The 27,107-nt window shown below is 42.4% G+C and overlaps 1 long non-coding RNA gene across 1 annotated transcript in view; it reads left to right on the forward strand.

Moving 5' to 3' along the window:
* Window positions 1-1,446: 1,446 nt before the first annotated feature.
* Window positions 1,447-27,107, forward strand: part of LOC129650372 (uncharacterized) — a 53,517-nt gene continuing 27,856 nt past the window's right edge. Inside the window, exons 1-2 of the long non-coding RNA XR_008713738.1 lie at window positions 1,447-4,585; window positions 16,167-16,230. This is a non-coding gene — a long non-coding RNA (uncharacterized LOC129650372). The remainder of the gene's footprint in view (window positions 4,586-16,166; window positions 16,231-27,107) is intronic.

The raw sequence follows: 27,107 nt of genomic DNA on the forward strand, positions 1-27,107 counted from the left end.
TATACATGAACCCATTCTCCCCCAGACCCCTCTCCCAACCAGGCTGCCACATGACATGGAGCAGAGTTCCCTGAGTTTTATAATGGGTCCTTATTGGTTATCCATTTTAAATATAGCAGTGTGTACTTGTCCATCCCATACTCACTAACTATCCCTTCTGTCCATGGAGAATAGTAAATTTTACTTCTTCTGTTTTTCAGAGACATTCACTGACTTGCACGTGGTGGTCTGTGTACTTTACCAGTTCTTTAGAGAAAGGGAAAGGAGAGAAAGGTCACACAAGTATGAGAGAATTGAGAGGGGCATGAATCCTAGTTCTTTTTTCTTTACTTTTAAACGAAGATTAAATTAGGAAAATGGGGGCAAAGATGACAATGGAAGACAAAATATGGCAGGTTTTAGCAAAGCATTTTACACTCTAAGGCTGAATAAATGTCCAAAGGAAAAAGTACATTTTTGATAGTGTGGGAAAGATTAAAAGAAAACAATCTAGAGAAAGCAGCATGTTTAAAAAAAAATATATATATATACACACATATGTAGATATAAAATTATGACTGATTTGCATTGTTGATGGTAAAAACATGTTTTTTAGAATTAAAAAATTTTAAACTTTTAAAATTCATGTCAGAATTAATGACACATGATCTCACATAAAACAAATTCTGGTTGGACAGATTCACAATACTTCAGATTGAGGTTCAGTGGGTAGTTATTGAAAGCTTATTACATGAAAAGATTTATATCTGAGGCTTTCATGTATGTGATCTCATTGAACACCTAAAGTAATCTTATAAAATTGTCATCATTATTCCCATTTTACAGATGAGAAAACTGAAGATTGAGCCAATTAAGTTATTTGAGTCAAAGTGAGAGATGAAACTATTCCCTCCTACCTCCTCCCCAGCTTTATTGAGGTATAATTGACAGGTATAATTGTAAGATATTTAATGTGTACAATGTGATGATCTGATGTACATATGCATTGCGAATGATTCCCCCATCAAGTTATTTTACACATCACACCTCACATATTTACATTATTATTATTATTATTTTTGGTGAGAACAGTTAAGTTCTACTCTGTTAGTAAATTTCAGTTCTAAATACAAAACACAATGCAATGTTTTCCACTATAGTCCCATTAGATCCTCAGGTATTATTCATCTTTTAAGTGAAACTTGTACCCTTTAATCAGCTGCTCCCTATTTCTCCCAGCTCCCAGCCCCTCACCATCACTTTTCCACACTCTGTTTCTATGAGTTGCACTTTTTTAGATTCCACATATGAATGATACCATCTTCTTAATGTTCTTGAAATGTTGCAAAACTAGTACAATTAGTGAGACCCAACAGAAGCCAAAGGAAACGACTGACAATGAGAAATGAGCAGAACCCTCTCTCCAGGCAGGAGAACTTGTAGGCAGGCAATTAGCCAGTTGCCTAGGGGAAAACAGAAACTTTCTCCAAGGATGGTGCAGAGCCCTTGACTGCCAAAGCCCTGGGGTTTTGGAGGGGCTCCTCATCCAGGCTTGAGCTCATAAAGATCCATCAGGCAGAAGGGAGAGCCCTGGGAGAAGGGCATGTACCCTCCGCCTCACAGAGCACATTTCACAACTGTTGGGAATGTGACAGGTCTATGAAAAACTCAGTCTCCTAAATTGTCATGAATCTTTTGGGGGATTGTAAAAGGTGCAAGTTTTTCATCATGATGGGGAATGAAATTAGCAGAGGACAACTATGAACACTTGTAGGACTTGTCCTTTGATTGCAGGAGGGTTCAACCCACCCACAGCCCAAGATGATGTGCTCAGCTCACCTTGACTGGCACGCAGGGGTCTTACTCCTTTTAAAGGACTTTTCCTACCTAATAAACCTACCTAGTGGAGAGACCCCCATGCCTACTCCTGACCACATTAAACTACTCTGAGTGAAATCCTGCCCTGACCAAACATTTTATTCATGCTCTGCTCATGCTTCTCTTAGACATCTGTGGGGCTGAATCTCTTTATTTCAGAATGAGGGACACTGCTTCAAAAGTCATTGTCTCGCAGAAGGCAGGCAGTGTAAATGCTCAGGTAAGAGTGAACATAACTGATGCTCAAGCTTATTTGGGGGAGCAGGTTTGGGTACAGCCAAGGAAGGATTCATGGGCTTCCCTGGTGGCTTAACAGTAAAGAATCTATCTGCCAGTGCAGGAGACATGGGTTCGATCTCTGGGTTGGGAAGATCTCCTGGAGAAGGAAATGGCAGCCCATTCCAGTTTTCTCGCTAGGATAATCCCATAGACAGAGGAGCCTGGTGAACTACAGTCCATGGTGTCGCGAAGAGTTAGACATGACTGAGCAACAATAAAAGAAGGATCACAGTGGTGTAAGGATCCTTTAGTGTAAGAGAACTCTACTAGCCTTGGAGTCCAAAGCTTAAGATGTCAGGTTTGGCATTCAGCATTAAGGGGTGATTTTATTTTTTATTAAAGATTTTTTTTTTTGCATTCACATATGAATTTTTTGAAAAATACTTATTTATTTGGCTGCTTCAGGTGTTAGTTGCAGCAGTCGGGGTTTTCATTGTGTCATATGGGACCTTTGGCTGTGGCGGACAGATTCTCTAGTTGCAATGTGAGGGGTTGTAGTTGCTCTGAGGCATGTGGGATCTTAGTTCCCCAATCAGGAATTGAACCTGCATCCCCTGCATTGTGAGGCAGATTCTTAACCACTGGACCACCAGGGAAGTCCTCTAAGATACTTTTATTGAAGTATAGCTGCTGTGTAATCTTATATAAGTTACAGGGTACAATATAGTGATTCAAAAATTTTAAAGGTTAAACTTCAGACTGTTGTTTTCTACTGGACTGTGTGGGGTTTACCCCAGGCCCCTGGAATCCTGCAGAGTACACTAGCCTTGACTGCCACAAAAAAAGACTTAGGAAAATGAAGTCACTCTTGAGATTGCCAGAGTAGAATTTTGAACATCTGGGAGCATCAGGTCAATAACTATCTTTGGCTCAGCTGCCACTTTTCCTTCTTTGGGATGATTCAGAGGAAGAGAGTTGAGCAGTAGAGAAAGGGAATTGCTCAATTGCAAATTCCTTTGATATCAGGCTGGTGGGCAGAGTCTAAGAGAAGGAAAGGCTTTTTCTGACCCTTATGACATTGTTCTGAAAACTTTAGATTGCTGAGACAATGCATAATTGACTTTTGAGATGGTGATTGATTTGATGATTACAGGTAAGCTCTTGGACTTGCACTTTGGCTGGGCAAGAGGGCACCAGAAGAGGCAGTATTGACTCTAGAAATTTCTACATTAGTAGCAATCTGTTTGCAAGCATGGGTTGGAATAGGACAGCATGTGCTGGGGTGGGTCAGGGGTTTGTTGGGTGTAGTAGGTGCACTGATTTTAGAGAATATATGGCACAGAGGCAGGATGGAGATCATGCTATTTCTTTTTTCTTTCAGAAAGTTTCTTTTTTAAATTAATATAAATTAAGCACCATCTGCAGCCTAAAGAAATGATGTTGTGTTGTTATTTTAGTCATGCCTGACTTTGTGTCCTCATGGACTGTAGCTCGCCAGACTCCTCTATCCATGGGATTTCCTAGGGAAGTGGGAAATACTGAAGTGGGTTGCCATTTCTTTCTCCAGGGCATCTTCCCAACCCAGCGATTGAACCTATGTCTCCTGCATTAGCAGGCAGATTCTTTACCACTGAGCTACCACGGAAGCCCAGGCATTAGCTTAGTTATGGTTAAAATGAAGGAAGTCATCTAGATTGGCACAGTCATGTAGAAATATAATGTGAGAAATATATACAATTAAAACTTTTTTCCAGCAACTACATTTTACAAAGTCCAAAGAAACAGCTCAAATGACACTATTATATTTAACCTCATATATCCTTATTATTACCATTTCAACAGGTAATCCGTATAAGATTTACAAATGAGATATTTTACATCCTTTTTTTGTATTAACTCTTCAGAGTCCAGTGTGTAGTTGAGTGTCATGGCACATCTCAACCACACCAACACATTTGAAGTGCTCAGTGGCTCCACGTGGTCGGTGGCTGCCGTATTGGACAGCATGAATCAGGATGAGATCTGAAGGCACATCCAGCTATGACATTCTATGATTCCATGACAGGCCACCCCTGGACTGCTTTGCCCTTTTTGTTAGTTATCCTTCTTCTTCTGGACCATCAATTTTCAAGGACGCCTGTGTCAACCTGAGCCCAGGAAGAAATAACATATAACTAGACCCTCCTGTCCCAGGAAGGCTGCAGACCTCCCAGGAACAAAGCAATTAACTTACCTTGAGAAATTGCTTTGCAGTCCCGTGTGAAAGAAGATGATACATACAAAAGCAAAGTAATTAGTCTGTGAGCATGTCTTCTTACACAGTCATCGACGTAAGCGCACTCTGTGATGCATATTCCTGCCTGAAGCCTCAGGAAACTTAATTAACTATCTCCTGTAAAAGTGCAAGAGATGTTCCAGATGAAAGGTGGCCAGTGGGAGCCAAGCATCGTCCCGAGGAGCATTTGATTGTGCCCATCCCCAGGCTGCACCATTACAAGCCCGGACTGACGTCAGTCACTTTCTGCAGGTAGCAGCTCACCTGCCTGGGGAAAGATGTAATGGGAGGGTTAAGGCCCCACTAGGTGACCCATTAAAAGAAAAAAAAAAAGAAACACCCACAGACTTTTGCTCCAGGGGCCTTGCTTGGTCATAGGTTCCAAGAGGCAGATTCCATTTCCCCTAAATTGCACACATTGCCTAATTGAGCCCTCTTCTCCTAAAGCTGAAGTCACTTTAGGTAAATGTAAGTGAGTCAGAAACAGCCATATGGTTTCCTTTGCTTTGAATGCAGTTTTCTGTCTCTTAACTTGAGTTGATCTTCAAGACAAATATGAAGAAAGTGGTTTATCTCCAGAGCATGTCTATTTCCTCTTTCCAAGGCCTCTTGCTCTTCCCAAGGACTCAACTATCTAGCAGTCCACCCAAACCCTTGCTTCTGTCCCTTATCCTCTCCTGTCCTACTGTCTCCAAAGTGGGTCCTGGCCTCATTTACTCCCCTCTCATCTTTTTAAAGTCTTTATTGAGTTTGTTGCAATATTGTTTCTGTTTTATGTTTTGGTTTTGTGGTGCTACCTTGGTGGCTCAGACAGTAAATAATCTGTCTGCAGTTTAGGAGAGTTGGGTTGGATCCCTCACTTCAGTTCAGTTCAGTCGTATCCTATTCTTTGCAACCCCATGGATCCCTAGGTCAGGAATTCCCTGGAAGAGGGCATGGTAACCCACTCCAGTATTCTTGCCTGGAGAATTCCATGGACAGAGGAGCCTGGGGGGCTATAGTTTCAGTTCAGTTCAGTTGCTCAGTCGTGTCTGACTCTTTGTGACCCCATGAACCACAGCACGCCAGCCCTCCCTGTCCTTCACCAACTCCAGAGTCCATCCTAACCCATGTCCATTGAGTTGATGATGCCATCCAACCACCTCATGCTCTGTCGTCCCCTTCTCCTCCTGCCCTCAATCTTTCCCAGCATCAGGCTCTTTTCCAATGAGTCAGCTATTCGCATCAGGTGGCCAAAGTATTGGAGTTTCAGCTTCAACATCAGTGCTTCCAATGATCACCCCAGACTGATCTCCCTTAGGATGGACTGGTTGGATCTCCTTGCAGTCCAAGGGACTCTCAAGAGTCTTCTCCAACACCCCAGTTCAAAAGCATCAATTCTTTGGTGCTCAGCTTTCTTTATAGTCCAATTCTCACGTCCATACATGACCACTGGAAAAACCATAGCCTTGACTAGACAGACCTTTGTTGGCAAAATAATGTTTCTGCTTTTGAATATGCTATCTAGGTTGGTCATAACTTTCCTTCCAAAGAGTAAGCATCTTTTAATTTCATGGCTGCAATGACCATCTGCAGTGATTTTGGAGCCCCCCAAAATTAAGTCAGCCACTGTTTCCACTGTTTCCCCATCTATTTGCCATGAAGTGATGGGACTGGATGCCATGATCTTCGTTTTCTGAATGTTGAGCTTTAAGCCAACTTTTTCACTCTCTTCTTTCACTTTCATCAAGAGGCCCTTTAGTTCTTCTTCACTTTCTGCCATAAGGGTGGTGTCATCTGCATATCTGAGGTTATTGATATTTCTCCTGGCAAACTTGATTCCAGCTTGTGCTTCCTCCAGCCCAGTGTTTCTCATGATGTACTCTGAATATAAGTTAAATAAGCAGGGTGACACTATACGGCCTTGACGTACTCCTTTTCCTATTTGGAACCAGTCTGTTGTTCCATGTCCACTTCTAACTGTTGCTTCCTGACCTGCATACAGGTTTCTCAAGATGCAGGTCAGGTGGTCTGGTATGCCAATCTCTTTCAAAATTTTCCACAGTTTATTGTGATCCACACAGTCATGGAATAGCAAAGAGTTGGACACAACTGAGTGACTAACACACTTTGTGGTCTCGAGGCATGTGGGATCTTAGCTGCCTGACCAGGGATCCAGTTCACTGGATCCAGATCTTCCCCATATTGGAAGGTGAAATTCCAACCACAGGGCCACCAGGGAAATCTGACCCTCTCATCTTTATATCTGCTTTCTCACCATCTCATAGAAATTTCACCACATTAATTCTCCCGGATGTGAAGCTGCAGTGGTTTGTCTCATTTGCTCCTTCCTGTCTTGATCCATTCCTTAACTCAGCATCTGTGTATATCAGTTGGTTTGCTTGGAAGGTGATGAACCAGGCTTCAGAGATGAGATGCTTATCTTTTGATGATTCATTTGTTCTGTCTATCCTGTACATGCGAATGTTCCCTGAGTTTCCAGATTCCTTATTCATTCACTAAATGTTCTCCTCATTTCACACATTTCCCTGAGAACTGCTGCCCTTAGCAGTGAAGGCTGTGAACTGTGCAACTCCACAGACTACCATGATGGAGCTCAATTCTACAACAGTTGATCCTGCTTTCCCTTCGAGGTCTCAGCTCTGCCAAGGACTCCTACATCTGTATCTCTAGACCTCTCCCCACTCTTGAATCCTAGGGATAGATTTACTTTTCTCCCTCCCCACTGCTTTTTTTTTTTTTTAAATTGAGTTAATACATACCTACCAAAGTGTGACGAGGGTGCTATCTTAGATTAAGAAACTTTAACAAAAAGCCCACATACTGGGTGGTTTAAACAAGAGACATTTTCTTCTCACAGTTCTAGAAGCTGTGAAGCCCAAGAGCGAGGTTCTGGCCAATTTGGTTGTTGATGAGGACCCTTTTCCTGGTTTGACGATGGTTTTCTTTGGATCCTCACATGGCGGAGAGGGAGGGGGAGAGAGAGAGACACTTAGTATAAAAGCATTAATCCCATCATGATGCCTCCACCTTCATGACCTAATCACCCCCAAAGACCCCACCTCCAAATAAAATCACACTGAGGGTTAGTGTTTTAACATAAGAATTTTGAGGGGGCACGACCATTCAGTCCTTAACAGGTGCTAACTAAGTGCACAGTTGCTATGTTTCCACATATGTGTATTTTCTATCTAATTCAAAATATAGATCCTGTCCAGCTTTCTAGAAGGTGACTTCATGCTTCTCTTCACCCAGGCTGGACCATCCTCTGGAAGGAAACATTTTTAAAACTTTTTAACCACTGATCAGTTTTGCTTGTCCTTGAACTTTGATACATAGACTAGAGTCTGTATTCTTCTTTGGGCAGGCTTCTTTCATTTAGCCTTGCTGTTGCTTGTATGAACATTCAGGTCTGTATTTCTAGTAGGATAGTCTTCTGCCATATATCCACAACCAAATACACTATTTCGATATTTTAAAATCTGATCGAGGGTCACTATCATCAAAAGAATTAATACTGACCTAAAATTATCATTAACATCTCAAAGAGATAATGTACATTAAACACTTCACATGATTCTCAGATTACTGCCTGTGCAAATGCTCAGTTGTGTCTGACTCTTTGTGACCTCATGGACTGTAGCCCATCAGGCCCCTCTGTCTATGGGATTATCCCAGCAAGAATACTGGAGTAGGTTGCCATTTCCTTTCCAGGGGATCTTCCTGACCCAGGGGTTGAACCCATGTCTCCTGCACTGATGAGCGAATTCTTTACCACTGAGCCACCTGGGAAGCCTATAGGTAAAGACAAAAAAGTTACTCAGAATTGAGGGAGGTGTGCCATCCTATTGGTGTACATTCATCTTAGCTGCTTACTTTCTGTTTGTGGAAGGTGGGCTTTGAGGTCATGCTTTTATCTTCAATAAAATTTTAGTCTTTAATAGGAATAAATAAAATTATTTTTTGCTCTGGGAATTTAGCAATATATTGGGGTCTACTGATTTGTACATTTGAATGGGATTTAATTGCTTAGGTTTGAGAGTGACTTAATTGACTCTCCAGTGTAAGAAAAACAATCTAGATATTTTGTCATCGTTAAACATAGAATGACACTTTTAATCACAGATAGACTCTTACTACATTAAAATCAATATAAAATAGTCACACCCTTATAGGCAGTCTCCATTCCACGTAAACATTCCAGTAAATGTCAGATTTAATCTCCTGCTAGAGTGGTGAGTTTATTCACTTTGCATAACCTTAAGCTTTAGACATACTGTGAGTCTATGGTCCTTACTGACATTCTACCAAACATTATAAATATCAAGACAAAGGAAAGAAGGAAACAAAATTGCAATTCTGGGAATTTGGAGTCAAGAGTCAAAGGAATCTCCCACCATGAGAACAAATACTAGGATCTGGGAAAGCGGATGAACTGCAGATGTCCGGAGTCAGGAAAGAGTTGTTGGGAGTTACTAGAAATTCTACAAAGGAAAAGTTAAGCGCTGAACAGGATTCAGTTTCACAAGTCTCTGATGCTGTAGTTTTTTAGTCATTGCAGTCTCCTACTGGAATACACACTTAACATACCATACCTTTGGCAAAATTCTAACTCCTTCCATACTGAACATCATCAGTTTAGCCTAATGCGAAACTTTGATTGTCATAACACATTTTATTTTTTTAAAGTTTTTATTGGAGTATCGTTGATTTACAATGTTGAGTTAGTTTCAGGTGTTCAGCAAAGTGAGTCTGTTATACACATACATAGATCTGCTCTTTTTTAGATTCTTTCCCCTATGTTGTTTAGTTGCTCAGTCGTGTTTGACTCTTGCGACCCCATAGACTGTAGCCCATCAGGCTCCCCTGTTCAAGGGATTTTCCAGGCAAGAGTACTGGAGTAGGTTGCCATTTCCTTCTCCAGGAGATTTTTCTGACCCAGGGATCAAACTCACATCTCCTGCATTGGCAGGTGGATTCTTTACCACTGAGCCACCTGGAAGCCCTCTTTTCCTCATAGCACACTTGAAAAATAGAAACAATAGGGAAACAATATTTACTTTACACAGATATACTTCCCAGCTCATGCTGTTTTCATAGATTTATTCTATAATTTAATGGATGCTTCAGTGAAAGGAAAACATTTATCATTTTTTTCCCCAAAGTCCCTTACTTCTCACTCTCTTCTTTTTATGTAAGTGCAGTAAAGAGAACGTACGCATGGCATCATGATGGAAAATAGAGCATCTTCTGAAGGCTAAGTGCATCTATTGACTGTTAAGGTTTAGAAGTAGCAAGGGTAGCCACAGTAGGGGGAGGTAGGGCTCCATCTGAGCAGAGACTGTGAGGACCCTCAGGTCCAAGAGACAGAGCCCCCTCCCAGCATTGCAGTGACAGTGTGGGGTTAGCAATTGCCCAAACCATTCTGTCCCTTGGTTCTCATCTCTGAGTTGAAGATACTAAGGGCGTTCATTGAATATTTGTTATACTGACTATTATACAATGTTGTGTTAGGTAGAGAGCAGCACAGATATGAGAAACACATGGCAACTCCTGCATTCCTGCTATTCTGTCTTTAATAATAGAAAGACAACCTATTTTGTGAAAAGAGCTGTTGGCATGGAGATGGGAAAACCAGACATAAGAACTTTGGGTCATGGCTTTGAGGGCAAAGTTCAAGGGGGAAGAATGTGTGACAGGAGAAACACAGCATGGTGTAATCCTAGAAGTGTGGCTAGTAAATTGCAGTTGAAATCTCACTTCTCTGCCTTCGTTGTGTGTGACCATGGACAGGTTACTCTACTCTCAGAGCTTCCTTTGTAGAATGGAGAGGATGAGACTTAGGACCGTCTTAGGACTGAGGTGAGGATTAATGAAGTGACATATGGGCAAGGTGAAGGAAAGGACTGAAAGTGCTAACAATGATTCTTCATCCGTTTATAAAGCACCTTTTGTTGCAGGAAGGGGGACCCCTTCCTGGGCCTGAAAGTGGGCTCTTGTCTAATACTCAGAAATGAATTATCCAAGAAGACACACGTGCTGACAAAGAAAAAGACTTTATTGGGAAGGGGTGCCTGGAGGGAGAGCAGCAGGGTAAGGGAACCCAGGAGGACTGCTCTACCACGTGACTTGAAGTCTTGGGTTTTATGGTGATGAGATTTTTTTCCACGTTGTCTTTGGCCGATCACTCTGGCTCAGGGTCCTTCCTGGGGTGCACACATTGCTCAGCCAAGATGAATGCCAGTGAGAAGGATTTTGAGAGGTGGTAGGACATGTGGCATCTCCTTTTGACCTTTCCCAAATTCTTCTGGTTGGTGGTGGCTTGTTAGTTCCGTGTTTGTTACTGAGACCTCTTGTAAAATAATTCACGCAAATGTTTACTATGGTGCCTGGCCAATGTGGATGGTTTTAGTTGGTGTCCCCTAACAACTGCTTTTTTTTCATTTACCATGTGCTAGGATCCAGTGACTTAGCAGAGAATAGCACAGCTCTTGCAGCATAGAGGTCAAGTCCACTGCAGCACACATTAGGGTGAAACACAGCTGTCCTGGGGCTTGGAACACAGCTTGGGATCAGATCTGTGTTCGATAGCAGGTTAAGAAACAAGGACCAGATTGAGAATTAGCTTCCTTTGATTCACGTACGTTGGCTTATGTATTTCATCACATAGTTTTCTTTATCATGAAGACTATTCTCAGGACAGGGGACTTCTCTGGTGGTCCAGTGGTTAAGACTCCAGGCTTCCAATGCAGGGAACACAGGTTTTATCCCTGGTTGGGGAATTAATATCCCACCTGCCTCTCAACAGCAGAGGGGCCAAATAAATAAATAAATAAGAATTTAAGAACATTCTCAGGGTGAGTGGTATAAAACAGAGATTGAGGGGAACACTCATGTTAGTTTGTGTGTGTGTGTTTGTGTGTATGTGTATTCAGTAGTGTCCAACTATTTTTGATTCCATGAACTGTAGTCCACCAAGCTCTTCTGCTCATGGAATTTTCCAGGCAAGAATACTGGAGTGGGTTGCCTTTTCCTAGTCCACGGGATCTTTGTGAGCCAGGGATCAAACCTGAGTCTTTTGTGTCTCCTGCATTGGCAGGCAGATTCTTTACTACTGTGCCACCTGGGAAGCCTATGTCAGTTTGTGGATATCTAGTTAGTTCTGACATTAGCCTTCAGGGAAGTTCATTTCTGAATTAAACTTCCGGTGTGCAGAGGTCTTATTTTGCATAGCAGTTGGTTTCCTAAGAAAAAGCATGTAAACAAAAAAGAGAGAGAGAGAGCCTTATTAACCCACCAGGACAATTGTGGCTTATATACTTGTGTGTGCATGTGTGCACAGTTGCTTTAGTCACATCTGACTCTTTGCAAGTGTAGCCTGCCAGGCTCCTCTGTCCATGGGATTCTCTAGGCAAGAATACTGGAGTGGGTTTCCGTGCCCTCCTCCAGGGAATCTTCCCAAGCCAGGGGTAAAGCCAGAATCTCTTATGTCTTTTGCATTGGCATAGTGAGTTCTTTACCCACTAGCACCACATGGGAAGGGTAGTTCTAAACATAGATGTCATCAATCTCTGATTTTATTCATCTTGTAAAGTCATAGGATAGAGTCTTGGATTTTCTCAAAGTGAGAGATGTCCTTGTATTTAGTAACAAAAATGAACCGCCACCACGTGAGCTTGCTGGGGGTGACTGAGAGCAGGTTATTCAGCGCCCGCTTTAGATAAACAGTGGATAAGAATGTCAGCTCTCTTAAGCATCCCTCCCCACCGCCTTTCCGGCTCCCCACACTCTCCCCCCACCCAGCTCTCCCAGATGTTTCAGATTCCAAGAATGTTTGCATTGATTAAACATTCTATTTTTTACTTATTTCCCCATCCCAGACCTTGAAAATGTTATCTTTACTTTTATTGCTTGAGATCAGGGCTATTTCTGGATGGTGGCGGGGAGTGGGGGCATTCAGGGAAAAACCGTATTTTGAGCTCTTCTCTCTCCTGCTATTTTAAAAATTCTTTTGTACAGGTGGGAACTCACATAGCTTCAGGGGCAGCTCTTGTAGGAGAATGAACTATCCAGAGTCCATGCTTGCAGGATTCTGGGGGACATGTCCCTGAGCAATGGATTAAAGAATGTCCCGGGGTTTGTTGCATATCAATAGTCCTGCCATCTTTTTTAGAAGCCCTCAGTCTTTGCTTAGCAGTTTGAGTCTGGAGAGATTGTCTGTGTCGGGGCTGGGTTGGGTTAAATGAGGGAGGTGGTGGCTGATCACCTCCCCATATCCTGGAGAAGGAAGTCAAGGGCAACAGGGCTGAGCAGTCCCTCTTTGGAAAATAAGTCACAGCCTCTGGGGTTGGCCTGTCAGTCATCCAGCAGTCTAATTTTAACTCTAATTCACTTCAATGATTTGGCACCTAGGTCACTGCCTTCAAGCTATGCCCGGGTCAGTGATCAGACGTAGCCATGGGATACAATACAGCTCACTGGGGACTTCAAATCCTTAGAGTTGGGATAAAACTGGATCTGCCACTTCCCAGCACGATAGCCTTGGGCAAGTGAGTGAACCCCTCTGAACCTCAGTATCTTTTTTTCCCATTGTTTTATTATGATAAAATACACATGAAAGTTACCATCTTAATTGTCAAGTGTACACCACCAATAATATTAAGTACATTCTTATTGTGGTGCAAACGTCACCACCGTCTATCTCCACAACTCTTTTTCTACCTTTTTTTTTGATCATGCTGTGCTCAGTTGCTTCAGTTGTATCCAATTCTGCAACCCCATGTACTGTAGCCCACCAGGCTCCTCTGTCCGTGGGATTTTCCAGGCAAGAGTAATGGCGTGGGTAGCCAGTACCTTCTCCAGGGGCTCTTCATGACCCAGGGATTGAACCTGGGTCTCCTGCATTGCAGGTGGATTCTTTACCATCTGAGCCACCAGGGAAACACCTGTATACACGATGGGAGACTTAGAAAATGTACTCTGATCGTGGATTGGGCCGGTGGGAATTTTTTCCCACTCCAGTCATTTTTTTAGAGCCTAAATCGTGTGTTTGCTGGCAGGATTAGACACAGGCGTGAATTAACTTATTGCATTTCCTGAATTTAACTCTGTCTTTGTATTACTCAGCTCACAGGATCAGGGGTGTGTGTTCTTCCCAGTGACGCGTCTGTGGTTCCTCCTCTTAGCTCCCACACAGACATCCTTCAAGAAGGGGAAGAGAGCTTTCAGACCAAGCACAAGGAGGTTTCAGACAATTCAGCAGGCTGTGATAGAGTTCCGGGAATGGAGTGGAAAGCCCAAAATAGATATCCGGGAAAAAAGAGGAAATGGTGACAAAGAACTTCCTTTAAAATGACAAGACCCTCCTTTTATTGCCACAATTGAGTCACGTGAATTTTTGGTCCCTTCCATGGAGAAGGGTGGTCCCATGGATTGATTCATGTACTTTGTTTCCTCCTTGAAGAGAGAGAAGGAAAAAAAAAAAAAAAATGATGATCTAAGTAATTGCAGCCATCAAAGTAGTAAGAACTCATCAATCTCAAGTTCACACAGAAATCTCAGTGAAATAATGCAGGGCTTAGAGATTCTATTCTTGTGAAAATTCATTCACTCAGTAAATGTTGATTGTCTGCCCTAGACCAAATGCTGGGATATAGAAACTAATACAATACTGCTCGTGCCACTAAAGACCTCTTTCTCTGTGGGGAAGACACAAAGTAAATGAAGAACACTATGAAAAATGAACCTAAAGGACCACTCTGTTTTTCTCTGTGGCCCTTCACAGGGCTACTGCCCATGGAAATCCCACAAAAAGAAGAGTTTCACAGGTTAGTTGCTGTAGTGGGTTGTATGGTGTCCTCTCAAAATTCAAGTCCACCTAAATCTCAGAATATGACATTATTGGGAAATAGGGTCTTTGCAGATGAAATTAAGATGAGGTCCTATCAGATTAGGGCAGGTCCTAAGTCATCAGTGATTGATGTCCCCATGAAAAGAGTGGAGGGTACACAGAAGCACACAGGGAGAAAGGCCATGTTAAGATGAATGCAGAGTTTGGCATGATATTGCCAGTAACCATAAGAGAGCCTTGGAACAGACTCTCTCCCCACCCCCCAGAAGAACCAACCCTACCAAAATCTTGAATTCAGACTCTGCTCTCCAGAACTCTGCGAAGATTCATTTCTGTTCTTTCAAGCTACCCAGTTTCTTGTGGTTTGCCATGGCAGTGCAGCAACACACAAGTTTCCATAGTTACTGGCTTCTTTGCCTTCTGCTTTGGTACATTTTCCAATCAGGTTGTTCTGCCTGGTCCTTAATCCCTCCATGCTGGTAATTCCCTTGACTATGGTTGTCTTCCTTTCCATCTTTACCTGCTGCCCTCATCCACTTGTGTTATTTCTAACATCCTTTTTAGAAAAGGCTTTGATCCTTACAACATTCTCTTGTATCTATCCACATGGAACTGATAACTCATGGTCCAGTTGTGAGTCCTCAGCCTCACCTCTTTGGCAAAGATTAGTAGGAAGGTAATGACTGTGTGAAAAAGCCAGAATTTTATCTGCATGTACTTTTAGTTGTACTTATAAGAATGTTAATGCAAGGAGAGGCAAACCTAATACATTTTTCTATTGTATTGACACAAAATTTGAGGGTAGTGTTGGTGTTCTAACATCTCAAGTCAGTTAGCACCAGGGTTGAGACTGAATCAAGGATCCTTCCATCTAGCTCCCTGCCGGCTGTTAGGCAGGAATGGCATGGTCATTATTTCCCAGATTCTAGCAGCATAGATGCTGGAGATAAGGTTTTCTCTATCAGGTTGGTGTGTCTGGGAAAATTTTAAAAATTTTCTCCTCTTCCTCTAGACTCATTTATTTAGCAGATTGCCAGATGGTGAATTTCAGATTATATTTCAGTTTCTCCATTCACTCAGAAATTTTATGACCTTGGTTTCATATCCAATCCACAGGGGGAAAAATGTTTCTAATGAAGCTTGAAAATTATTGAGAGGGTTGAATGTCTCCCCAGTCACCCCTGGGGACACATCTAGAGGTAAATGTACTTTTTTAATCTATTCATTTTTTTTTTTTGTCTGTGGGGGCTACTGGATGCATCATTTGGAAAGAAAAAGTAGGTTAATGTAGCAGAGAAATGGCTTGAACAATTCCTACTCTCTTCTTTTGCTATTCCCAAAGATGATTGGTTATGAAACTTGTTCTAGAAAGAGAACTTGGGATTGTTACTGGGCTGGCCGCCACCCATACTTCTGTTTTACAAAATTTCCACCCAGATTACTCTACCTAGGTAAGGAATAAGCCAGTGTTTAAGTGTTCATCTTTCAGTCTTGTCCATCTCTTTGCAACCCTATGAACTGTAGCCCACCAGGCTCCCCCGTCCATCGAATTCTCCAGGCAAGAATACTGGAGTGGGTAGCCATTCCTTTCTCCAGGGGATCTTCCTGATCCTCCTGCATTGCAGGTGGATTCTTTACCATCTGATCCACCAGGGAAACCAGGTCTCAAATATTCACATCAGAAGCATCCATTCCCCCTTCCAAGTATGTACCTGAGTGAAAGGACCGGTTTCTGAGTGGTACTAGTACTTAATCAAAGGTGTCACTTTGGGAAAGTTACTTCACCTCCCTGGGCTCAGTTTCCTCATCTGTAAAAGGATGATCACCCTACCCACTTCTCAGGATTCCTATGAAGATTAAAGATATGGTACCTAAAGCAATGCTTGGCAAAGAGTAAGCTAAGCTAAGAAGTACACTTATCATTTTTAAAAAGGACAGCAATCATCTTTGTATTTTTACACACAGGCTTGATCACGATGAATCTTCCATGGGAGGAAACTTCCTTTAGGCTGATTCATTTATTTAAGAGGTAAGACATCTTTGAGTCACCTTCAGTCACATTTCAGCTGCAGTTCTTTTGTTCGTTAATGCATTTGGACTTTCTTGAGGCTCCTAGGAAACTGGCCAGCTGAAGATATCATGGCCTCTGCCCAGCCTCAGGTGCCCAAAATGCAGGGACTGGGTAGGGGGCAGAGGGAAAAGGCAGCAAGGGGCACTCTTCCCCAAGGCTGAGCACACGTCCCCAGCACACTTGGCTGAGTTGCTCCAGCCCCCAAGGACTTGTGCCTTAAAGGGGACATCTCAGAGATTTCAGAGAGGAGCTGTTTACATTAAAATAATGGGGACATTTCATTGCACTGTCTGACCCCTCCTGGATAGACAGATGCTCTTTCCTGCAACAGTTACATCAATTCTTTCTGTAGCCCTTTTTAGACACTGTTTGACCTCTCTTCCATCTTCTTTTTTTTTGCATATTTCTGAAAAGATAGGGCACTATTTCTGTTATCATCTGAGAGGAATTATAGTTTGTAGTTCTCATTGCTTAAAGGGAAGATTATGGCTGCTGTGTTATTAAGTTTGCTAAATGATCCGAATCTATCTAAGATTTTTTTAAAAATGCCTACCTAATATCTTTTTTAAAAGGCAAAAGATTTACATGATCTGGAGAGAAACCAGAGTATCCCAATATCTTCTCTAAGACATAAATTTGGACAAAACATTAGACATCTAAATCTCAAAAACTGGGACCAATGGGGAAGATGGGGGGAGTTATAAACAAATGAAGAATTAGAAACAAAATGGGTCACATTCTGTGTTGTTGTTGTTCAGCCACTAAGTCATGCCCGACTCCTTGTGACCCCATGGACTGCAGCTCTCCAGGCTTCCCTGTCTTTCACTATCTCTCGGAGTTTGCTCAAACTCATGTCCATTGAGTCAGTGATGCCCTCTAGCCATCTCATCCTCTGTCGCCTCCTTCTCCTCTTGCCCTCAATCTTTCCCAACATCAGGGTCTTCTCCAATGAGTCAGCTCTTTGCATCAGGTGGCCAAAGTGTACATTATGTGTAGGCATGAGTTTCAGACTGAACCTCTGGGCAACAGTGCTAGGCTGCCAAGGGCATTGCATTTGAAATCAGAAAATTTGTGTTGTGTTTCAGCTCGGCTTTATATCCATGCTTTTATATCAGGCAAGACTTTCGCTTTAGTGTCCTGGTCCATAAATAGGGATAAAGACACCTTCCTACCTGACAGCCTGGTTGTGTTGATCACATGGCTTAATGTCTGTGAAAGTGTCCTGTAAATTACAGAATACCCTAGAAATATTATTATCTGGTTATGGCTCAATAAAAAGAGGTCCACATATGTTTTTATGTACTCAGTGCAGAGCTGATCTTTATAGCCAAGGATATTGGGATCAGCTAACGATTCCAGAGGAAACCTAAAGGGAGGGGTCTGCACCACTTACATCACTATCTATGGCAGCTTCTTGTCCTTTCCAAATGAATCCAGGAAGAATTCAGCAGCTGAAGCAGTTTCACTGCTTCATTTACTTTCAAAACCTCAAGTCATCTGGAAAATTACAAGGTTGGTGTGGTTAAGAATGTAAAGCCACTGAGGAAGGCATTTCTGGAAGGCTCAATGGCCCAGTGCTGCTGAACTGTGCTACATGCATCCTGGAGAAGTCAGCTGTTTTCAAGAGAGGGGGGTTGGAGAAACTAAATTAAGTGGGAGAGGTTTTCTGTGTTCAGTCCCAAAAGCCTGAGGAGGAAGTTAATTTGCTTAGGCTTTGCTCAAGACCTTTCTTGGTGTAGTGGGGAAAAGACAAAAGTAAAAAGAGAAAATCCTTCAAGAATAGGGAGGATGTGGAAAGTTCTGGAGACCCTGTCTGAATTGCTGGAGCAAGAAGGATCCAGCAAGGACATGGAGAAGCCAATGTGTTTCTCCCTTGACTCCATACTCTGATCTTTTTCCTGGAATGATATGCAGAATTTGTCTTGCTATTAGAGCTCTAGAGAGATTTCAGCCAGCAAGTGAGCTCATGTAGGAATCACATTCAAGTGGTTTTCCTTCACGACGTGGATTTATGTTAAGACCATAAGATGTGTCTTTCATAGGATGCTCAGTTGAGGGATTAATGCCAACATCAGCTTTAAAAAATTTATTTATTTATTTATCCATTTATTTATTTATTAATGACCACACTGGATCTTTGTTGCTATGCATGGGCTTTCTCTAGTTGTGGCGAGTGGGGGCTACTCCTCATTGTGATGCTCAGGCTTTACATTGTGGTTGTTTCTCTCATTGTGGAGCACAGGCTTTCAGTGCATGGGCTTCAGTAATTGCAGCTCCTGGGCCTAGCTGCTCCATGACATGTAGAATCCTCCTGGACCAGCAATCGAACCCGTGTTTTCTGCATTGGCAGGTGAATTCCTATTCACTGCACCACCAAGGAAGTCCTAACATCAGTTTTTAAGTTCATAATGGTTCCCATCTCTGGGTCTTGGTGTTAGAGAGCTGGAAATGTTCCCAGTCCCTAAAATTCTTTAGGATTATATCCACCTCTAGTTGGGGGGTTGGGAAGGGAGGTGACTGTTTTCATGGTCAATAAGTAACATGTCCCCAATACTAATAGCTTCATGTATCCACTGAGTTCTATGCTTTACTCACTGTGTTTTTTTGTGTATTTATTCTCATCTAATCATCAAAACAGATTTATGAGGGAAGTATTATTACCCTATTTTTCAGAGGAGAAAACTAGTGCTGACAGAGGTTGCTTAACTAGCTCATAGTCATAGAATACTTAATGTCAGAGTGGAGATTTGAACTCAGGTCTGTCTATTGTTGGCTGTAGCGTCTCAACTAAACAAAGAAGTGTTGACAATCCCTTGAAGAATTAACAATTTATTGAACTCTTGAAGATGCTGTATTATTTTATACTATTCCTTCAATGGGTTTTCTATCACATAGAATAAGCAAAGAGCACAAATACCTAATGTGGTAGATGTCTGGAGGATGGGTTAAATTCATTAGCTTATAACCGTAAGTAATTGGCCAATCAAAACAGGTTCTGGCTGAAAGAGTTGGTCCTGTAGTACCAGTGGGTACAAACTGACTAGCAGTCCCAGTATTGGATAAATTGGAGAAGGAAATGGCAAACAACTCCACTAATCTTGCCTGGAGAATCCCATGAACAGAGGAGTCCATGGGGTTGCAAAGAGTTGGACATGACTGCAGCAACTTAGCACACAATGGATAAATGATTTGAAATCCCTATTTACTATGCAGAATAGTTTCTGTTAGACACTGGACAATAGGCATTGCAAGCGTGTGATCCCTAAGAGAAGGGAAGCAAACAGGCTTAGCCTTACAATCAACTGGAGTTTTACTTGGAAGTACTTTCTAGATCATGATGTAGGGAGGGAAAAACCCAAGAAGAACAGGATAGTCTCGCTGAATTGAGGGGATAGACTTTGGAGTTTGGAGGATCCTGAGGAGGCTGGAATTTGTGGCTCAGAGTAGCAGAGAAAAGAGTGTTATCTAACAAAAAACTCGTACAAATATGAATAGGGTCCCCGTGAATGAATTGTTGAACACTATATTATGCATTTCTGAAATACTCATGAAGTCCAAATAAAACCAATAAGGAAACTGTAGATTAAACAATTTTCAGAAATAACATTGGGTGGAAACATCTGAATTCCCATCATCCAGAATGGAGAGAACTTGTTGAATTTCTGGGACATTCATAGAGAATCCAGAGGATCATGGATTAACAGTATGGCTAAACAAGCCCTAGCATAAAGATTACTCTAGACCTATCTTTAATATGTTTAAAGACAAGTCTCAAAAGGACCCAGCTGAACTTCAAGCAACTAAACTTGCAGTAACTTAATTGTTTTTTGTTATTTTGCTCATTTTGGCCTTTAGCATATAAATTTAATTTCTTTAAATTAGTATTTAAATAGATTGTTATTATTTTAGGCTCAGTTTTAGAAAAAAAGAAATCCCTATTCACTACTGACAGTCAAGGAGGGAAAAGGTGAATCATGGTCATGAGCCTACATCTAGAACGTAATTAAACCTTTTGTAACAAGTTATAATTCAACAAACACTCATGGCATTGTTGTGGGAAGTTAGCTCTTCCCGCATGTCCCAATCTTACCCAGTTCAGTTCAGTTCGGTTCAGTCGCTGAGTCGTGTCCAACTCTTTGCGACCCCATGAATCGCTAAATGTCCCCAGATACTTCTGGGGGTTTGCCCCATTGTTGCTGTAATGCTCCATGAAGTCTTTACCTGCGGACTCCTGGTCTGCTAGGCATAGCCATTAAAAAATAATTTCCCCTAGATTTATTAGAGTAATGGTGTGTTGGTTTGTGTTTCCATCCCATCTCCTTTTTAAAAAAAAAATTATTTTATTGAAGTACAGTTGATTTATAATATTATGTTAATTTCCACTGTACAGAATAGTGATTCAGTTATATATATATATATATATATAATTTTTCATATTTCTTTCCCTTATGGTTTTTTACAGGATATTGAACATAATTCCTTGTGGTAAACAGTAGGACCTTGTTGTTTATCCATTCTATATATAATAGTTTCCATCTACTAATACCAAATTCCCAATCCATCCTTCCCCCACCTTGGCAACCACAGGTCTGTTCTCTGTATCATAGCCTCGTCTTGGTGACTACCCTCATGACCATGGACTGCACAGGAATGTTGCTGCTCCTTTTCCCTGTGATAAAATCAAGTGTAGTATGAAGGCTTCCCAAGTAGTGCTGTGGTGAAGAATCCACCTGCCAATGCAGAAGATGCAAGAGACACAGTTTTGATCCCTGGGTTGGGAAGATCCCATGGAAGAGGAAATGGCAATCCATTCCAGTATTCTTGCATGGAAATTTCATGGACAGAGGAGCCTGGTGGACTCCAGTCGATGGGGTTACAAAGTGTCAGACACAACTGAGTGAGCACACACACACACACACACACATGCACACATTTCTCATCTTAGGGGTATGTGGTATGTCTGCTCACAAACCATTTTGCTGCTTAGGTTCTGTTTTATTCAATTCTCAGGAATCTCTATTCTCCCTTAACTGTATGGGAGAATGCTAGCAACATGGTTTAACTCTGGCACAACTCTCTTTAACCAATTTTATATAGCTGGATACATATGAAGAAACATGTATCCCTCAGCTCCTAAATCACAGAATACATATTAAGCTCTCATTGTTTACCCTGCTAGGTGCCCTAGCACCTAGCACATTTTAACTAGAAGAGACAGCACATTTTAACTCTTGAAGGGAGTGAAAGTCGCTCACTTGTGTCCAGCTCTTTGAGACCCCATGGAATAGCCCATGGAATTCTCCAGGCCAGAATACTGGAGTGGGCAGCCTTTCCCTTCTACAGGGGATCTTCCCAACCCAGGGATTGAACCCAGGTCTCCCACATTGCAGGCAGATTCTTTACCAGCTGAGTCATCAGGAAAGCCCAAGAATACTGGAGTGGGTAGTGTATCCCTTCTCCGGCAGATCTTCCCCATCCAGGAATCAAACTGGGGTCTCCTGCATTGCAGGTGGATTCTTTACCAACTGAGCTGTCAGGGAAGAACCTTAGAATGCATATTTAGCTCTCATTGTCTACCCTGCTAGGTGCCCTGTCAGAAACTAAAAGAGACAGCACATTTTAACTCTTGAAGGGATTTCTTTTTACCTTCCCTGAAAAACAAACCATCCATGAGGTCACAAATAGTTGGACACGACTTAGCGCCAAATGAACAACAACAAAAAGACAAACAAGACCAAGGGACTCAGGTGCTCTGATGGGGACGGAGCATCAGAGAAGGAGCTTGGAGATTGGCTCTGCCCTTTGATTCTGATGTGACTTCATATCCAGGCTTCGTGATCCCACCTGAAAGTAAAATAATTTGCTTTGGTATTTCATTGCCATTCCAGATCTTTTTTTCCCTTCTAATTTTGCTAAACACAAGACAGCAAAGCTAAATGGTTAAACCCTACTGTGAGAATAAGACATGTACTGCATGTGTCAGGAGAAAGGGAAGAATTGTGCTGATTGGGAAGACGTGATGGATGAGAGGGGACTCATTTCGGTACTGAAGAGTAATGAGGTTTGGATTAGTGGTAGATAGGAAGAATTTGGTTCATTTCTATCCCAGGTATTAATGAATTGGGTTAGAGAAGTTACTATCTGAAGTGAAATTTTGGTTAATAGAGGTCGTTTGTGGGAGGGGGGACATGGATTAAGTGTGTACCTTTGATGAATTAGTTGTATTTCTGTCCCCAATTTATTTTCCTAAAACCCAATTCCATTTCTTCCTGACCCAGAGATAGAATCCGGCTCTCCTGCATTTCAGGCAGATTCTTCACCATCTGAGCTACCAGGGAAGCCCATAAATGTACCTATTCCCTTCTCCAGGGATCTTCCCAACCCAGGGATCAAACCTGGGTCTCCCGAATTGCAGGTAGATTCTTTACCATCTGAGCGACCAGGGAAGCCGGACCCAAAGAATCATGATCAAACAAAAATAGTTGTTTAAGTTACTAAATTTTGGGAGGCAAACTTTAAGGTGCAGTGGATAACAAGAGTAAGTGCCACCAAGCCACAATATTATACCAGTAGTGTTTGCTGTGGGAGCTTGGGATTTACAAAAAATGGCAGTGGGTTGCAAGACTGAAAAATTCAGGCCAGATTGTATTATTCTAAGACACTTGGGGTTTTTCCCAAGAAATGGAAAACTATTAAAGTTTTTGATTAGGAGAATGACCTATTTGAATAAAAAATTGCCTAGAAATCTGGCTGGTGCATCAGAGAGGAAAAAAAAGGAGCCAGAGAAATCAGTTAGAAAAGCAGCAAAAGGATAAGGAGGGTGAAAAGTAGGAAAATGGCAATGAAGATGGAGAGAGGGGACTGGGCAAAGGGTGTTGACAGGATTATCATAAACAGAAGTTGACAACCAACTAGACTGGGGGTGCAAGGAAGTACAGAGGTGAGTCCAAGAGAAACTTGAGTTTGTAAGCCCTGGTGACTTGAAAAGATCAGCCATTAACAGAACCAGGGTATTTCAGAGGAGGTGTTAGTTGGGAAGTGAAGGAAGGGATGGGGTAGGACGGAAGATAATGAATTCATTAAAAAAAAATTATTGGTGTATAGTTGCTTTATAATGTTGTGTTAATTTTTGCTATACAGCAAAGTGAATCATAGGGCTTCACTGGTAGCTCAAATGGTAAAGTGTCTGCCTGCAGTGCGGGAGACCTGGGTTTGATCCCTGGGTCGGGAAGATCCCTTGGAGAAGGAAATGCCAGTACTCTTGTCTGGAAAATTCCATGGATGGAGGAACCTGGTAGGCTACAGTCCATCAGATTGTAAAGAGTCAGACATGAGCCCTGTGAGACTGGCTGAGGGGGAAACTGGGTCTTGTTCTGATGGGCAGGGTCATAGTCAGCAAATCTTTAATCCAATTTTCTGTTGATGACTGGAACTGTGTTCCTTCCCTGCTATTTACCTGGGGCCAAACTATGGTGAAGATAATGAAGATAATGGTGACCTCCTTCAAAAGATCTCACGCATGTACTGCTACACTCAGTGCCCCCAGCCCAGCAGCAGGTCACCACCAACCCACACCTCTGCTGGGTCCCGGTGCTCACAAGATTTGTTTGAGCCCTCTAAGCGTCTCTGGCAGGAACGGGTTTGTTTCTACACGTGAATTTGCCCCTCCTACCATCTTGCTGGGGCTTCTCCTTTGCCCTTCAATGTGGGGTATCTCCTCACAGCCACTCCAGCACCTACTGTGTTACTGGGGTTTCTCTGACCTTGGACATGGGGTATCTCCTCACAGTTGGTCCAGCGAAGTGCAGCCACCACTTCTGACCTTGGACGTGGGGTATGAAGTAATGCTCAAAATTCTCCAAGCCAGTCTTCAACAATACCTGAACCATGAACTTCCAGATGTTCAAGTTGGTTTTAAAAAAGGCAGAGGAACCAGAGATCAAATTGCCAACATCTGCTGGATCATGGAAAAAGCAAGAGAGTTCCAGAAAAACATCTATTTCTGCTTTATTGACTATGCCAAAGTCTTTGACTGTGTGAATCAAAATAAACGGTGGAAAATTCTGAAAGGGATGGGAATACCAGACCACCTGACCTGCCTCTTGAGAAACCTGTATGCAGGTCAGGAAGCAGCAGTTAGAACTGGACATGGAACAACAGACTGGTTCCAAATAGGGAAAGGAGTGCATCAAGGCTGTACATTGTCCCCCTACTTATTTAACTTATATGCAGAGTACATCATGAGAAATGCTGGGCTGGAGGAAGCACAAGCTGGAATCAAGATTGCCAGGAGAAATATCAATAACCTCAGATACGCAGATGACACCACCCTTATGGCAGAAAGTGAAGAAGAACTAAAGAGCCTCTTGATGAAAGTGAAAGAGGAGAGTGAAAAAGTTGGCTTAAAACTCAACATTCAGAAAACGAAGATCATGGCATCTGGTCCCATCACTTCATGTCTAATTGATGGGGAAACAGTGGCTGACTTAATTTTGGGGGGCTCCAAAATCACTGCAGATGGTGATTGCAGCCATGAAATTAAAAGATGCTTACTCCTTGAAAGAAAAGATATGACTAACCTAGACAGCATATTAAAAAGCAGAGACATTACTTTGCCAACAAAAGTCCATCTAGTCAAGGCTATGGTTTTCCCAGTAGTCATATATGGATGTGAGAGTTGGACAATAAAGAAAGCTGAGCACCGAAGAACTGATGCTTTTGAACTGTGGTGCTGGAGAAGACTTGAGAGTCCCTTGGACTGCAAGGAGATCCAACCAATCCATCCTAAAGGAGATCAGTCCTGGCTGTTCATTGGAAGGACTGATGTTGAAGCTGAAACTCCAATACTTTGGCCACCTGATGGGAAGAGCTGACTTAGTTGAAAAACCCCAGATGATGGGAAAGATTGAAGGTGGGAGAAGAAGAGGATGACAGAAGATGAGATGGTTGGATGGCATCACCGACTCAATGGGCATAAGTTTGAGCAAGCTTCGGGAGTTGGTGATAGACAGGGAAGCCTGGTGTGCTGCAGTCTGTGGGATTGCAAAGAGTTGGACATGACTGAGTGACTAAACTAACTAACCAACTAACTAAAGTGAATCATCCATGTGTAAGCATATGTTCCCTCCTTTTTGAATTTCCTTCCCATTTAGGTCACCACAGAACTGGAGTAGTGTTCCCTGTGCTATACAGTTGCTGTTTAGTTGCTAAGTTGTATTGGACCATTTTGCAATCTCATGGACTGTAACCCAGCAGGCTCCTATGTCCATGGAATTCTCCAGGCAAGAATACTGGAGTGGGAGTGGATTACCATTCCCTTCTCCAGTGAATCTTCCCAACTCAGGGATTGAATCTGGGTCTCCTGCATTCCAGGCATATTTTTTTTACCATCTGAGCCCCACAGGACAGATACAAGTTTTAGCTGCTGAGAGTCTATTTAGATGATGACGGTCAGTGGCCCTTAGGAAATGTTCATATGGAATTCAGGACTGAGGTTAGATTGCAAATCAGGGATTGATGAGTTCTTTTCTGGTTTATTTTAGAATTTCATTTTGAGTGTCTTCAATGCACCAGACAATCTGCTGAGTTGGGGAAAGTCGGGGTGAATAAGACAAACAAGGTGCCTGTTTTTATCCTGCTCACAGCCTAGAGAAAACTTCAGTTAAGTCAACAAGAAATCAAAATTAGAAAATCATAATACCCTAGGAAATGAGGAGCTGGGGGTGGGGAGTTTCAAATGAGATTCAGAGGATGTGTAAGCATTAACTGGATGAAAATGATGTTAAAAGAGAGACATAGAGGACAACTATAGGGATAATGCAGAAGTCAGGAAGAAGGGATGCTGCCAGGGAGACTGGAACCAGACCCTTGTTTTCAACCAGGCTACTCATCAACAGGATCTGGCCCATGGACTTATTTATCTGGCCTGAATTCTGCTTTTTTTTTTTTTTTTTCCTTAAAAAAATGAAATGGTTGTCAATGTAAAAGTCCTGGATTTCTATCTTCTCCAGAAACTTGCATTCTCACGTGGCACATCCTGCTGGTGCTGAGATGGGCTGCTGTCCTCCAAAGGTGTTCACTCCTGTTTACCACTCTCCCTGCCACACTCAGTTAACAGAGCCCTTATTGCTACTTGCTGTCTCATTTACACCATCCCATTGGTTTGCTTTGTTCAGTCACACTCTGCCTTGCTCTTGTTGGCATGTCAGTTTACAATCCTAGATTTGACAAGAGATACTTAAATCAACTAAAATGATGGCAGATGTGGGTTTGGGAGATAAATGATCCCACAGAAGAGGGATTTGAGAGGGCATGGCAGAAAGATCTGAAAGGGGAGGGAAGCTTGGCAACAATGGGCAGAGGAGAAGTAGCATGTGGCCATATTAAGACGAAGTGCTGGAGAGAACAGTGTTTGGGTTATAATCAGTTTTGTGGGACAATGTGAGTGTAGGGGGTGGGGGGACACTCTCTTCCACCGAATAAGTCTGGACAGTTCTCTGAAAGATGATGAAAGTATTTTGTTGGCTAAGGAGTTTGTTTGGATTTTTCCATAACCTCTTATGGAAAAATCAGAAGGAACATTTTCGCCAACCCAGTAAGCATACCCAGTGGTTGCTGAGCATCTTATATGCCACGCCCTCTTCTGAGTACTTCGTATAACTGGGCCCAGTTTACTCTCACAACAGCTCTACGAGGAGATACTAGGATGATATCTTTTTTGCAGTGGTGAAACTGAGGCAGAAGTGAACGGTGTTATTACAGTTTAGCCAGCAGCAGGACAAGATTTTACTCCTGGCTCTGGGACTCTAGTGGAGAAGGAAATGGCAACCCACTCC

This window comes from Bubalus kerabau, chromosome 4 (assembly GCF_029407905.1).
Source record: "Bubalus kerabau isolate K-KA32 ecotype Philippines breed swamp buffalo chromosome 4, PCC_UOA_SB_1v2, whole genome shotgun sequence".
In the NCBI taxonomy this organism is placed as follows: Eukaryota; Metazoa; Chordata; class Mammalia; order Artiodactyla; family Bovidae; genus Bubalus; species Bubalus kerabau.